This window comes from Monodon monoceros, unplaced genomic scaffold, assembly GCF_005190385.1.
Source record: "Monodon monoceros isolate NGI ecotype Baffin Bay Population unplaced genomic scaffold, NGI_Narwhal_1 Super_Scaffold_14, whole genome shotgun sequence".
NCBI lineage: Eukaryota > Metazoa > Chordata > Mammalia > Artiodactyla > Monodontidae > Monodon > Monodon monoceros.
The window spans coordinates 60,384,788-60,398,155 of NW_021703770.1; positions in this window are offsets into that span (position 1 = coordinate 60,384,788).

Below are 13,368 nucleotides of genomic sequence, written 5' to 3' on the forward strand. Positions count from 1 at the left end.
ACTCTGCACAACATACTCTTATTTCAGATTCTATTACAAAAGATGGCTACCATACATGGGGAGGTTTTGCTGGCCCCCTTAGCTTATAGAATTTAAGTGCAGGCCAGCTGTGAGAAGGAAATTCACTGCTTACAACCAGGAAGATGCAGATGGTTTATATCATTCCTATAATCTAAATTATTAAAGTTAAAATGTTTAAAACAGCACCTGGACTTTATAAAACCTCTGTGCTACAGATAGATTCCAAATTGTTTAGCAATACAATCATAATGGCTTATGTTATTTTCTAAGAAATTTTCTTTTGAAATTATATTACTGTTTGATGCTTCCCAAAGTTGATTTGTGGGTAGGGGTCTGGTCTGAGAGGAATCTGCTTTTATTTTTGAGTGATAGCAACATGAAAGAAACATATTTTTACCTCTTTTGCCTTTTTTGTCTTTCAAATTTCTCAGAAACATCTAAACTTTAGAATACCAGGCAGTCCTTCTAGGTTGAGCTCGATGAGAAAAGCAAATTAGAAAAAGTTCTCCAAAATGTAATAAAGTGGTTTGAAAATGTCAGACTACTTATATGAAATAGAAGACTGTATTGGTTAAAACAATAAAGATTTTGGCCCAGTTAATTACAGCAAATTAAAAATTTCACCAATGGTTACTCCCTAGATACGAAGGCAGAAACAGTCAATTTAGATAACCAGTCAATTTGGACTTTTAAAAAATTAAACAGAACATTTGATTGAAATGGTTGCTGGACAAATTCTTTTCAGTGTCTATCTGGCTTTCTGTGCCCAAAAGGTCATGAATCGTGTGTGCAAAAAAACTATAGGGCAACCAGTAACTTACCTAGGTAATACACATTACACTGAACCCCAAGTCTTCACTTGTAGGAGCACAGACTCAATAGAGGTTCTATCAAAATAGTGAAAAGAATACAGAGAAATGTGCTGTGGGACTCTTTTGAAGCCAGTTATTTTCTTTGGCATAATTTACTCCAATTTTGTCAAATTCATATGAAATTGACTTTTAAATAAATAAAATGATAGGAGATAGTTCTGGCCAATTAACTTTCAAAAAGATTTTGTTGTTTTTGTTTTTGCCTTTGTTTATAACTCTTTATACAACAGAATAGGGTCTTTACTTCTTGTGTAGGATCATTCAGGGTCTCATGCTCCTAATTCTGGACTTGAGTTCTTTTTCAAAACACCATATGTATATGTGAAATGTAGGTGATGAGGCTGAACATGGACTATCTCCAGGGTACAGGATGAGAGCTGTTTTGTTTTTACATATTCTATGTTACAAGTTTCTTTCCATCGTGTTCCCTTCTTTACTTTAAAAATGAATTGCAGTGTACTATCAATTATATGAGACTCTCAAAAAAAGATGCTTGCCTGTCATATTATTAGTATATATATATATATATATATATATATATATATATATCTTTATACATCAATTTTTAGGTTGCATAATCAATTTTACCAATATTTTATTCTCTTAACAAATCAAATTCAACCTATGGAAGCAATCTCTCTAGGCTGTCAGCTGAGAGTACACAAAATTTGCAAAGTACCTAAATTAGAATTTTGTTGCCAATATTTGAACAGCTGCAGGAGGCACACAGAGAATATGTTGTTATCACAATTTACTTACTTGTTTGTGCCTAAAATACTGATTCCAAAAGAGTTTAGGGCAAAATGGGATGTAGAGCCCTCTGATTAGACATGAAACTATTATTCCATTTGCAAAACTACCAAATGGGACAGAAGACAAGCAGCCTATCAAATAACAGAGTGGTAGAGCTCAGGTTGAACTTCCCCTGTGTTCCTTTCAACATCATTCATCGTATAATCATCGAGAGCCTGCTGGATGCCAGATAAGTGCTGGGTACTGGGAATACAAGGGTAAACAAGACATCATTCCCACCTTCCAGAACTGCAGGAAGAATGGGTGGATGGATAGATAAATGGGTAAATCACTATCAAATATGGTAGCTCTGGAGTTAGAAACATTAACTTGGTGAGCACACATGTGTGCGTGCGCGCACACACACACACACACACACACACAGTCTACCTGGTCTACCTCTAAATCTAAGTTTTTCATACACTTTAACCACAGTGTTCTTCAAAATGCAAATCCAATTACATCATCATTGCTCACCCCGATTAAAATCCTTTTATGGTTTTCTACTCCTTTGAGAATAAAAACAAAACTCCTTAACATGGCAGCCTGCAAGACCCCAGATCACCCTGCTCTGGTGTCCCCCTGTGTCCTCTTCACTCTCTGGGTTCCAGCCATTCAGGCTTATGATTTTTCTAAACGACTTTATACAATCTATTGATAATACATACATACCATAATAGTCACTCTTCACCTGTTTAAAGTGAACAATTTAAAAATTTTTTGGTGTATTTAGAGTTTTACAAACATCATCACAATCTAACTTTGGAACATCTCCATCACCCTATAAGGAAACCTTACCTCCATTTACAGTTATTCCTTGAGGCAACCCCTAATCTACTTTCTATCCTTACATTTTTGCCTTTTCTGGACATTTTATGTAAATATAACCATATAATATGCATCCTTTGGTGACTGGCTTCTTTCCCTAAGCATTATATTTTTGAAGGTCATCCCTGTTGTGAGCATGTATCAGTACTTCGTTTCTTTTTATTGTAGAATAGTATTCTATTGTATGGATAGACCACATTTTGTTTATCCATTTCTCAACTGATGAACATTTAGGTTGTTTCTATCTTAGGAGTATTATAAACAATGCTACTCTGAACATTCATGCACAAGTCTTTGTGTGGGCATATATTTTTGCTGCTCTTGGGTAGATATCTAGAAGTGGAATTGCTGGGTCATATGATGTCTATGGTTTTTTTTGTTTATGAAAAACTGTTTTCCAAAGTAGTTCCACAATTTCATGTATTCCCACCAGCAGTGTACAAATGTTGCAATTTTTCCACGTTCTTGTCAACCCTTGTTACTGTCTACCTATTATAGCTATCTTTGTGGGTGTGAAGTGGTATCCCATCATGGTTTTGACTCACATTTCCCTAATAACTGATGAAGTTTAACATCTTTTCTTGTGTTTATTGAATATTTGTATATCTTCTTTGGAGAAATATCTATTCAAATCGTTTGCCCATTTTTATTGGGTTGTCTTTTCATTATTGAGTTGTAAGAGCTCTTTATATGGATACAAGTCACTTCTCAGATATAAGATTTGTGAATATTTTCTCCCATTTTAAGGGTTATCTTTTCACTTTCTTGATGGTGTCTTTTGAAGTGCAAAAGGTTTTAATTTTTGTAAGTTCAATTTATCTATCTTTTTCTTTTATTCTGTGCACTTTTAATGATTTATCTAAGGAATCATTGCGTAACTCAACTCTGGCTTATTTTTACTCTCTTCTTTTTGTTGTAACCCCTCCCACCCCAACCGTTGTACATGCTATTCCCTCAGCCTAGAACACTCTTATCCCCCTCTTCCTCACCTATTACCTTGAATCCATCCTTCAGCACAAACATTACCTCTTCAGAAACGTCTTCCTTGACAAACCCTTCAATAGGTCAAATGCCTATTGGATCATGGCATGCGAAACTCACTTCCATAGCACTGACTGACACAGGTAAAGATTTTCATTTGCTTGGATGATTATTTGATGAATATTTGTCTCTCCCACTATAAACTTCTCAAAAATTTTGTCTGTTTTTGCTTACCATTATAATCCTCACACCTAACACTCTTCTTGGCACATAGGAGGTACTCGATAAATATTTCTTGAATAAATGAATAAACAATAAATAAATGTCTTAGAAAGATTTCACTGGGAAAATGTCATTTGAACCGGATCCTGAAGGACAAGGTAGGAGTTTAACCAGCAAAAAAGGCAGAACAGGGAACTGCAGGCAGAAAAAATAAGCATATACATACAAACGAGTTAGGAAATGGTAGAGAATGATGAAAGGGCTTGGCACGATGAGAAGTTCATTAAGACATAACACACATTCATGCGCACGTGCACGCATGTGTATATTTGTATGTGAAGGTCTAAGCAGCTGTGCCGGGAATGGCAAAAGATAATGGATGGGATGAGATGTTTCGACGTATGTAGGAGAGTGACTGGCAGGAGTCTGAGAAGTGGGGAGAGGGAACTGGAGTGAGAAGAGCCTATATGTGCACAGAGAGATCTGTGAAGAGGTTATGCAGTGTCCTAGAGCTCCTGCCTTCTCTCTCTCGCCCCAGCATCTTGGATACACTAACGGAATGCATTGTAACTCCCAGGAGTTACGCTTTGTCAAAACGGTGTCAAAGAGAAGAATCCAAAAGGAGCCTAGTGACGGAATGTTAAATACCATGGCCCCTGTCTAGGGGAGACATTTTGGTTAGTAAGGCTCTTGTGTCGTTCAGAGTACAACCTGTAGGGAACAGGGGCCATCCCTAGATAGGAACAAGAATATTCAGGTTATCCTTGACTCTGCTAGTTCAGTGTTCAACTCCACAAACAATGCAATTTACAAACGGCAAACTCAGACACATTTTAAGGGCCCATCTAATGAGGAACTACAGTAATCCCAAGAAAGTTGAGCTTTGATAGCAGAACTCTGCACAAAATAAATTAATCCACCAAAGGGACTGTCACATGGCAGTCTGTAGAATAATTTGGGGAATCACATATTTCCACACTCTGTCTTTGTTTTTGTTTTTTAGATCATGTTTTTTAAAAAGTTGTGGAGTTTATAGTTTTAGCAAAAAGAAAAGATTGTGTTTACAAAGTGTTTAATCCTTTCCATTTGCACTCTGGCAAAACTGTTTTAGGTTTACCTTCTTAAATTGGATTTTTTTTGGCTCTTTGCAATGATTTATTTATGTTTTTGTTGTTTCTATTAGCATTTTAAGGATTGGATTTTTAAGGTGCTTAACATAAAATAAACTCACATACTGGTAAGTTTGGAGCCCAGCAAAATTTTAAAACCACGTGTTCACAATGAAACAGGGAGAGCTTTGAAATTCACAAATCCAAGCTAAGCTTGGGATGAAACCAGAAATGTTGCAGAAATGTCTCTGTGTTCCAGAGTTGGAGTCTGTGTGTACTGGTTTGCCTTCTTTCACTTATGTAATGGAAAATCCCAAAAGCTACCAAATGAGGTCACATGAAGAAATGAACACCTCCTGAAGTTAAAGGTTTCCATCGAGTCTCCTTTCTGGTTATTGTTCCCCTTGCCTATCTTCTTCCAAACTTTATGAGGGTATTTTCCCTTAAAAATATATGTACCAGATTCAACCCCTTCTCAGATTTAGCTGCTAATTTGGGTGGTATGGAAGGGAGACTTTGCTAATATCTGTGAAACAAAGTTAACTTCTGTGCTTTCTTTTGATTTGTATTGATCTTGAGCTGAGTTATTTGTTCAGCTTTTGTTTAAGATAAATATTTCTGCAGATCTTTGCAGATTTGCATTTAAAAAAAAATAATGCTCTCCAGACATTTTTCCAGACCCAACAGTTCATAAATTGTAGACTAGCATTTTTAGTCTTAATGTATGATAAAAATAAGTGTGTTGATATCTCAGACATGATTTAAAGCTACTATCTTTTACTTTTAACATTGTTGAAAAATGATTCCTTTTATCTGCCGTCATCCAGTTTGTTTCATAGACGTGAAACTTAAAGGCAAGACATGCATTTTCTATTCTGGCCGCTTGAGGGAATCAGGCTTTAGAAATGGCAGATAATTTAGATCTTTATTTCAAAAGCTAGGAGAATAAATATTTATTTGTTGACAAAATGGTTCTCCTGTCTCCCAGACATGAAGAAGATCACAGAGCCCAGGTTCTGAGATAAATTACTCGTTATATGTTTATATGCAGGTGGAAAAGAGGAATTACTGATAAATGGGAGTCCTGGGAGGTACTGAGTGAGGGCCCCACATACAATTTATGATCAGCACTCTTGGACTTCAGAATGATTAATACCGTCTATTCTCACTGGAATAAGAGCTGTTTTAGCCTAGGAGAGGACTGTATATTACTGTTTATAGAAGCAGATAACATCAAAGTAACCCATGGCTTGTGTTAAGCAAATACAAAATTCTGGGTCAACGCAAATTAATCCTAAAGGAGTAACGGAAAGTTCTTAATGACTGTGAGATCTATACATTATCACTTTTCATTCAAGTAGTGGAAACTGGTAGAACTATTGATGAGATTTGCAACTGGCCTCCTTTACTGCGTTGTGCTAACAGCTGCTCAACAGCATATTCTCCAATCTAGAGCCTTCTTATCTGTACATCTGTCATTTGTTAATGAAGTGTAGAAGTCTATGCAATTTTCAAATTACATTTGGGAGCTTCTGAACCATTTTAATATTATGTTTCACAACAAAAATGCAGCAAATCACATTATACTTTACATATTCTTAGACTTTAAGTGGCTGTGTGGATGGATGAATTAAAGACTGTTCTCCTATCTACATTATACTAAACAGATGTTATTTCAAGGGCATGTCATAAAGAGATGATTTTTCCCCCCAAATGATGTTACTCACTGAATAATTATATATTTCTTTGATTTTAGGAAGATGAGAAATTTGTAGACGAAAGAAAAATATATGTAGACATTAACGTTAATATTTAAATGTTTTATGTACACATCTTAAAAAACGTCTTGGGGATTTTGAGCACAATTCAGAGGAACTGTGGATAAAATAATTTACTCAGCAAACATTTTATATTTCTCATTCTATACAGTTGGGTTTTGCTTTAACACCTTTTTACCCAAACATTTTAAATTATTTCATTGCCCCATTTGGGTTAGGTCATGTATCCATATTATTAATTATTTCCAAATGAATTACAGAATGCCAGTCTTCTTCAGATAAGCATAGTAATGAATTTAAATTTATTAAAATCAGCTTCACATCCTCTGCCTGCCATAAAATGTATAAAGTAACTTTTCCTTTTTTCCCCTACTGCTTCAAGTCTTTTACTAATTTCAAAAACCTAGGAATCTAATTGCCTTGAATTTCACATCCTTTTCCTCCTTGTACAGATTTTGCTAAAAGTTGAAATGACAATTACCAGCCTGAATAATTTGCTAATTACTTAATCCAGTCTCTAATAGATTAAGTTGATTTCCTTTGGAAAACATTCAAAGGAAAAATAAATTAGTCAATGAAATTATGCTGTAGTAAAATATATTATTTAAATATTTAAAGATTATTTTATTTAAATTAGTGGCTTGAACTCAGATTCCTAACATTAGTATTTGACCATAGGTTTTATTACATAATTTAGGGCAAAAAGATTCCTTTAGTATAAATGATACCAAGAGAAATTAGATTATCCCGATGAAGCCTTCATATGACCTTCTAATTATTCAATGTTTACTGACCTGTGTGTGTTTCCAACAAGTCATGTAAAATTAGGACTCACTTTGTTCTGTTTAGTCATGAAATGGTCCAGACTTAACCAGCCCTGGATTTGAGCATTCAAACAGTAGTCTCTAAACCACCGGTTGCTCACACTTAAAAAGGCTGTATCCCTTTACAGAATCCTGAATATGTGTCATTGCTGATGTGATTTTCTTGGAAACTTAGGTCATAATGTAGAAGATTTTATCCCTTTAAATTGTTTACGTCCTTTCTCTGGTAGGCCGCATTTTCAGTGTTACAATCCAAATCCAATGATGTGTTTTTGACAGAGTGTTATGGTTACATTAATTTGCCCTTTGTATACCATTTTGTACTTATCAAAGCTATTTCACTTTTGTTTTTGGATTTTGGAATTTTTTTTTCTTTTTTTTTTTGGATTTTTGAAATGGCATGAGCTTATCAGGGAAGATGAAAGCCCATTTAACACATGAGAAACCTGAGTCCCTGCGATCCAAAATGAAGCCTAAATTACTAAGACCAAGGTCAAGTGGCAAGTTACTTTGCTTCAGGAACCATACGCAGGTATTATGACACCTATTCAGTGATTCTTTTTATAAGCCAGTTGCCCGAATGAGTTGCACAGTTTTAAAGAAGCTATTTTCCAAAGCCCTGTTTGGGTAACAGATTATTTCAACATATCTATAAACATCATTCATATTAGGTAAGTGACTCAACCATTGAGATTCTGATCTATGATCATTGTTGACGGTAACGCATGATGGAGATGCTGCCACAGAAAGAGTAGGTAGTGTATTGGACTACAGGATGATGACTTGTTTTGTTTTATTGCTGTTTTATATGCAGGGAGGAAAGGAATTCATTCCAATCTCTGATTTTTCAAAAAATAAAACTTTCTAAACCTTGTATTTATATACATATTTACCTACTGCATAAATTTCCAAACCAATATCTTTAAGGAATAGCACTTTACCTATCAATCGTGACACGATAAATAATTATTTCAACTTCTCTCAAGCACTTTCCCATTATTCCCCCTCCCCCCAAATGAATACCTTATATTTTTCTATCACTTATAAGGGGCAATGAAAATACTACCCCTTGACTGGAAGAGTGTAGGGTGCTGGCATGCCGTTTATTAAAATGGAGTTTATTCCACCTCTGGTTAGAATTTGCAGCTATCACTTTTCTTGGGTTCGTATCAGTCATTTTATTAAGTACTAGCCACTTGGGCTACCCTGAGGGTTGAGAGTTTATAGCAACTGTAAATCTATTAAGCCACAATTTGCACATAATAAAATGAAACAGCAAGTAGTTAAATGAAAAAGGCTCAATTCTGAGCTGCCGGAACATTTTCCAAGAAAAGTCCCCGAAACTGCTGCTGCTACTGCTTTTCTGCCTTTGAGAAATTCAATCACGCTGATTGAGGAAACCTGGAGAGAGCTGGCTGTTCCTTCCTCCAGTTCATAATCGCCCTGTAGACCATTTAATCTTCTGTAGATGAAACAAAGCGGGTGCTGTAGAGGGCCGGAAGCAAAGGCATGTGCTTATCAATTGCTTCCTACCACCCTGGAGAGCCAGCACCCATGTCTGAGCCATCCTGCCGGCAGGCAGGGGAGTTGCAAGCAGACTGGATCTTCCGGTTGTCAGTACGGTGGCCTTCCTGAACGCCTTGATTTTATTACAGTAAAGCGCACGCTGGCCAAGTTTTTAAGAGCTCAGTTCAGAGCAGAGAATGAAGTCTTTCTACTTGCCGGAGAATGCAGATGGGCCTGGATAATACTAGCAAGACCAGAACTTGCTGTGGACAGATTTGACAAGAAGACATTGAAGAAATCCTAACACTATTGACTAAGCAAAACAAAATAATCGTCCTCCTCTGAATGACCATCTGCAAATAACTTTCAATATCAGAATGACGTATATCTAGACTACAAATATTACCTGTGATATAAACAATCTGGTGCTTACATATGCGTATTCGGGCGCATCCCCAGGAAAGCTGAGTTTTTGGTTAGCAGTGGATTTCATTGCCCCGTGTTGGTGGGTGACCCTGGCATAGCACACAAAAGGTCTGGTCAGAAACCACATGCCCAGTTTTGTTAAGTAAGGAAAGAAGACGGGCTGGCAAGTGGAGACACTGAAAACCAGAAAACCTGATACATCATGCTAATTGACTTGGAATATTAGTCTTCTGTAGAACCATGGAATTCATTTCCTCCTGAATATAGACAATGCACCCAACAGCTTAGGCCCCATGGGTAACTCTGTGAAGTTGTCATAAACCTCGACACCTAATTTGAAGAATGAATTTGGGTGAACATGATGTTTACAAAAGAATTCCGGAAAGAATAGTTCCATTGTTTGGAGCCGTCCATTTGATAATCACAAAACAATCTTCTACGTTTTTTTCTTTTTTAAGCTTTTCTTGTCAGTGGGAAATTTTGAAGGAATTTTAATTCGGAACAACACTCACTTCTGGCTAATGTGTGCCAATTAAGTTCTATTCATTGAATCAACAGTTTTCTGTTACCTGTTCCTTCAGGTAGAACAGAGTCTGATAGCCCTGCCCTTTCCCAGGCTTCTGTGCAGAGACCTTTGCTGCCTGCAAACAGTAGGGGCACCTGTTTTCTGAGCGGGGACGGCCAGCATCTGAAATCTTAGGAATGGGGCTGCTTTTGAAAAAGGGGTGCTTGATAAGGCAGTCGCTGTGATAGGCAGCGGAAATTTGATAATGAAAGGAGATGCCTAATAGATTAATCTGGTGCGATTTGCCAAAACACAGGGTTTTCTGGAAGATTATCCACACTCCCAATAGGAAGCTCTTTGTTTTGTGAAAGTCCCCACTTATCATTGTATTCTTTATCTCAGTAAGAAACATAATGGTTTGCTTGTTTACATGCATGGTAGATATATTCCGAGCTGGGTTCTGGGGCTGTGAACTCCCTTTCATTTGAAATGTCTCCACCATGCAGGTTATTAGCTAAGGGGGAACAAGCAGTTGGACACATATAAAATTTAAATCTGCCTTGCTTAGATTGGCAGAAACGACTGTTATTTTATCCACTGGGAAAAGGTTTTATTTCCTGCTCAAATACTTTCAGAGGAAAATCGCAAGCTCATTTGTAGCCATCATATATCAATGTGTATATGTTTTTAGAGCTAAGTGGTTTGTCTACAGAAGTGGACTTCTTGCTGTCAACCAGTTCTTTTCCACTAATTTTAATTATTTGATTAGCTTGTCTGACTCCTTCTGTTTTATTCGGCTTACCATAAAGTGTGACTTATGCCTTTACATTATTTACATTGACCGTGTAGCTCAAATCTGGCCCTTGATGCATCTTGAACAGTACTGCTTTGGTTTCTGGAATTGATTTTTAAATATCTCACACATCCGGCGGGACAGGACTACCAAAGCACAGTTCTCCTGCTCTAAAAATAAACAAAAAATATCCCCATGCCTGAGCACAACTTGATTAAAGCTCTCCCTACTCTATTTTTTTAAAGTAATTCCCTCTATCGACAGAACTCTTTTCTTGTATGTGCTCATACAAAATAAAGCTTGCCAGAGCAAATAAATATCTGTACAAGGTAGTAGAAATACAGAATTTTATACGCCGTGCTCCCAGTGTCTCCCTGCTGGGGTTCAAATGATTGCATCTCTGACCTTTAGTAAGAATAGCTAATATTTATTGGCTGATTATAATATGCTGGGCATTGTGCAGGGAACTCTTTAGGCTTTTTTTTTTTTTTCATGTAATCCTCACAACAATTACTCTCCCTTTTACAGGTGGGAAAGTGAATATGAGAAGGTTAGCAATTGCCTAGGATTGCAAATCTAGCAGTGACAAAATTAGGGCCCGAACCTAGGCTCTGGATCATCCAGAGAGTGTGCTCCTAACTCTTCCATTGCATTGCTTCTTAGGTGACCTGACTTTCCTTGGGATTCAATATTTCAGGAAACTGGGAGTCAGGTAGGGGGTGGTTATTCTTATGGTAGGTGAGGAAGGAATGATTCCCAACAGGAAAGTTTGGGAGGCCTGCAGAATCCACCATACACCGTTCTTCTCTCCTGGTCTTTCCGCTGCTCTCGAAGACTTTAGCCATTAATGACCTTCACCAGTAAATGTCATTATATCACATGTGCAAGCAAGAGAGACAGGAGGAAGTAGAAAATTATAAAGGAAAAATGGGGGTGGAAATCTGATAAACCTATCAAAAGAGAATGAATCTCAAAAGAATTGTCTGTCTAGACCAACTGACGGCTGCAAACAAAAGTGACTGGTTCATGGGGCTGAAAATGGATCCAGTGCTGGGAAAAATGACCACCAGGTAACACATGGCACCATATGAAAATGGCATTGTGCCCTCTTCAAACAGGTTTTAGACGTTGAAAGCACTGGAAATCTAGTCTTTACATTTATAGTTTTTGTTTCATATTTTATGGATGGTTGAGGCACATGTGGCTTTTCTGTCTCTCTTTTCCAGTCCTCTAGTTAATCCAAATTGGGGTTATTCTTGTCGAAAAATAACTTTTCACGGGGGGATAAATCTGTATCACATATTTTGAAGCTACAGTCAAGTGGTCTAACTTGAGTTTGTGATTTCAAGTTGTTCAGCTATTTTCTAAGATGTTTCCTGATTAAATATTTGCTTCAGGGTAAGATCCTAATATATTCTCATTTATTCAGCATTTGCTTATATACATATAAGCAAATGCTGAATAAATCAATCAGCATTTGATCAATCAAAGAACAGTAACTGTCAGTCATTTTATCTCATGGGCAGCCACACATATTTTCAATCAGTTTATTTATTTAAGAAATACACCCCCTCCCAGTTGTTTCTGAATGGAAACGTATGGCTGCGTGACCAGACCTGAAAACCATGGTATTTCCTTTTCATAGATGTTAAAACACCATGAATAAGCAGGATTCCTCACCATCAAGCACCTTCATGGTTAATTAAATCTCTGCACAGAGACACACAGAAGACCCATGTCTCTGTGGTGTAGTAATGGAGTCCCAGGGTAAACACAGGAACAAAATTGCTTGTTGGGCTTGGAATGTTTTCACTAGAATCTGACTACTTCAAATAAGTTATTTTTCCTTGATGATAATTATTTACTTCGACTAGACTGATTTTATTTTCAGGACTAGAAATGGTCATGTACCCTCCAAAATATCTTAGCCATGAGGAGTCCCATGTGAAAAAAAAAAAAAAAACGTAAACCATCACATTGCATTCTGGCTACACATTTATAGAAAGCTTTGAATCACATGAAAGTCTCCATTTTATAAGCCTTTTCTACCCAGCTTGTGTATTCAGTGCAAGCCACATGAGGTAGGATTGTTTTGGTGCCTTGAGGGTTCAGTAATTCTGCCTAGTGCGATGTCTTAGATATCTTATTTTTACTATTTATTATTAATTTATTATTTAAATTATTTTTAAAATTTGTCCTTTTTTGTACATATATAAATGCCTTTTCCCTCTCTGTATATATATATATATATATATATATATATATTAACTCTGTATTAAAGTGTTCAGTTCTCAACCTAAGAATCAGAAGCTGATCTACTCTACAAACGTTCTTTATAGCTTTTTCTGGGAAAATGTACACCTATATACCAAATATTTCTCAAGTCCCTTCCTGTGAATATATCTCTTCCCCTCTCACCCTTGTCCAATCTGCCATCACTTTTCATCAGGGCCACAGTAGTCCCCTACCTACTTTACTGCATCTACGCTGGCCTCCCCCAATCCATTTTCCACCTTGCAACCAGAGGAAGTGTTCTGAAAGTGCAAATCTGATCATATCACTTTGTTTCAAACCCTTGAAGCCTTCCGGTTGCTCCCAGGATCAAGCCCAACATCTATGCCATGGTACAACCCATCCAGGCCCCTTCTCATGCTCCCCTCCTGCTCTTTCCCTGCACTCCAGGGACCCCAGCCTTCTTTCAGCGTCTTGAG